The 3539-nt window shown below is 38.4% G+C and overlaps 1 pseudogene across 1 annotated transcript; it reads right to left on the reverse strand.

Moving 5' to 3' along the window:
* Positions 1-421: 421 nt before the first annotated feature.
* LOC308494776 (tRNA pseudouridine(38/39) synthase-like) lies at positions 422-1157 on the reverse strand (annotated as a pseudogene). Its single transcript has one exon. The product of its transcript is annotated as a tRNA pseudouridine(38/39) synthase-like (transcript).
* Positions 1158-3539: the final 2382 nt, after the last annotated feature.

Consider the following 3539-nt stretch of genomic DNA (forward strand, 5'->3'; position numbering starts at 1 on the left):
TAATATTGTTGAATATCTTTTTATGTGCTCATCTGCCATCTGTATAGCCTCTTCATTAAAATTTCTATTCATGTCTGTAGCCCCCTCGGTTTTTTTTTTTTTTTGTGTGTGTGTGTGTGTGTTTTTCAACTCAGAATCAGGCATTAAAATGAATTTGAACACAAGGCACAGGTTTCCACGTGTACATAAATACATCTCCATTTTTTTTTGCTTCTTCTATCTCTTAATCTTTTTGGATAGGGAAAGGCAACAATAACTTTCTTAATATGACTTTATGGTCTTTTTTCTAAGAGATGGTTATCTGAATTTCTAGGATTTCTTGCAGTAATTTTTTTTTTTTTGTATTTCCTTTCTACCCACCTACCACTAGCTGGTTGTTGCCTCCTAGATCCTGATGAGTTTTCTATAGTTAAGTGGGGCTTTAAATCTCTGTATCAACACAGAGTCTCTTTGTTGGTTACTCCAAAAAATATATTTTCTTCCTCTAGTGTGTCATTACAGTCCTTTTGGCTTTTGTTCCCTCCTCATGGAATAACTGTGGGTGCTCAGTGCAACCCTACTTCTAAAATGCTGGATCGGGATTCCTATCCTTGACATTTAGGATGATCTATTAGGCACTTATTTATATATGTGCATTTGCACTCCTCCTACAAAGGCACTGATTGGCTTTATGATAGAGGGCTTAATATTTCTACATTCTATCACTCCATCCATCTTTGGTCCTGTGCCTCAGGGTGCCACAGAGTTCAGTCCTTGTAGCATACGATACAGCATGTGAGCTTCCATCTTCAGCCTATAGTTGTAGGTGGATAACACTGCACTCCTGAACCTCCCATAGATCCACTTGATATTTTCAAACTTAAAGTCATACAAGACTACACGAAATTCTACAGCCGTATTGTATTGAGGTTTCTGGGGATTTTTCTCTATGTTCCACAGCTTATCGATAATCTCTGGCTTCTCCATTCCTTGACCCATCAGAAATAAGATAACCATCATACAGGGGGCTTGATGATAAAAGAGTCCCTAGCCAATCACTTCAAACTGACACCACTGCAGGTTCTTGCCTTCTCACCCCACCAGGCTCTGGCCTACTAGTTGTACTTAAGCAGACAGAATAGTCCATAAAAATTAATCACTCCATTGGCTACATTCATTTTAACAAGCTGCTGCTTACAATTCTTTTGTGTATATACCTAGAAGTAGGGTTGCTGAATCACATAGTAATTCTATTTTTAATTTTTTGAAGAACCTGCCTATCATTTTCCATAGTGGCTGCACCATTTTACATTCCCAACAGCAGTGCACATTACTTTGTGCTGACATTGAGTGCTTAGGGTTGCTCAAGAGGTTTTATCAACATTTGTCCTCTGTCCTTAGCTTTTGGTTATCCCTATACATCTGCTCTCTACTGGGAGTTTCTCCCCATGATTTTGCCACTCACTTAGTGGTGAATGCTCTTACTTGTTATTCATTGTTAGGTTAGCAGTATGGAGAGAGACTTCTCTATTCTCCTAGTCCAACCCCAGTCTCAGGTTGGCCCTGTGAGCCTGGTCTTCAGGGGTGGGTACCTCAGTGTTCCTAACCCTATGCCCCCACGATAGCTATACTTGTTATGGGTACTGTGTGGGGGACAGATTCCATCTCATCTCCCAGCAGTAGATGCTTCTCATGTATATGCATCACCTGCAAATGCACATTTTAATTTTTGGCACAAAATCATGCCCAGTAGTCTTAGGAATAGGCAATGTTACTGGCCTGAACGCACATGGAATCGTGCGCCATTAGTGGAAATATCAGGATGGCCTGCAAAGTCCTTATAGCGTCACACTTGGTTTGAAATTACTACTTTGGATACTGGTGGATACACTAGTAACTGAGCTCTATTAGTGTTGTCATTATTGCTGCCTGAAGCATCCCAGGAAGACACAACTTTCACTAGTTGCTATAGTTGCAGTCTTCTCTGATGGAGTGAGTTTGGTAAATAAAGTTCTATTCGATCACTGATGATTCTATTTGCACATATGTGCCTTGAGAATACCACCAAGGGCAAAAGACAAGTTCTTGCTGAGCGCAGGCATATTTAATGGCTGAGTAGGGATACCTTGCTAAAAAGCAACAAACACTTGGAAACAACTTTGCCTCATTTCTGCCATACGGTCATCTCCATCACAGGACCATGTCAGGATAAGATAGAATAATCACCTAGCCTGCCTGTATAAAAATGGTCTCAGTCACTCAGCAAACATGTAACCAGCACCCAACAGGAGCTAATTCCTAATCAATAAGCACTTTTCTGGGTGCCGGAAACAATTATACTACAGAAATGACTATCAAATACTTTCCTAACTAAAAGGAAACAGTTCTCCAAGGTCCCATGGATTTCACCTCAACCCTCAGAGTTCTTTAAGCTGCCATCATAGCTAGTTCACAGAAGTGTGATATCACAATTCTAAGTCTCTGGCCCAATCTTATTTTTTTCCCCTTAATCTAGCTGAGCCAGACTGGCATTTTGAAAAGTCATATGTATTCAGAATTAAGGGAGGACACACAGGAAGTACATAAGAATATGTTAGGAAGCAGAAATTTGCCAAGGTTGCCAAGTCCAAGTTTGTGTTTCATATAATGTCACATTCCTAAGGACTGCAACACTTCCTAGGCATCTGACCGTTGTTTCCTACTCTATCACCTCTGCCTTCTCATTCACCACTTCCTGAACATCAGTCAGCTTCTCACATTGTCATTTCATCAGAGAAATAGGAGGAAGCCATGTTTCAATTACATGACTTGGAATATTTTCACTTGGTTTTGGACTGCAGACAAAGAACCTATTTTGTCCAGAGGTAAATGACAAGACTGCGATGACTAATGACAAACAAAAAAAATCACGATTACTATGCACAATTTTATTTCTTTTTAAATTTCTGATAACATATCTTATGTTATCTCTGATTCATAATTAGGTTGTACTAAATTATCCATTTTAATGATCTTTTCAACATACCAATGCTTGGATTAACTTGAATCTACATTTTCAATCCAATAATTTATGTTGCTAAATTTAATACTTCATTTCTCACAGTTCCTTTTGTTTGTATTTTTAAATTTTTGAATTGTATCTTCAGATTGTTTGCATTCATTCTTCAATAGTGAACCATCTTTGGACTATGGATTTTCTAATTATGCAGTTTGCCTGCATTTAATAATAATACTAACTAATATTTATTAAGTGTTTACTATATGCCACTCATAATTTTTTTCTTTCTTTCTTTTTTTTTTTTAAGAAGAGCACAGCTCACAGTGGCCCATGTGGGGATCGAATCGGCAACCTTGGTGTTATATGCACCATGTTTTAACCAACTAGGGCTAACTGGCCACCCCAAATTTTTTACATATATTTATTTAATCTTCCCAATAATCTTATTGATTGGAGAAACTGCACAGAAGTGTTACATTTTCTCATATTTACCTAAGATCACACAAAAAGTAGATGACAGGGCCAGGACTGGAATTCAGGCAATGTGTCTGCAGATTCTATC

The sequence above is a fragment of the Rhinolophus hipposideros genome (genome assembly GCF_964194185.1).
Source record: "Rhinolophus hipposideros genome assembly, chromosome: X".
Lineage (NCBI taxonomy): Eukaryota > Metazoa > Chordata > Mammalia > Chiroptera > Rhinolophidae > Rhinolophus > Rhinolophus hipposideros.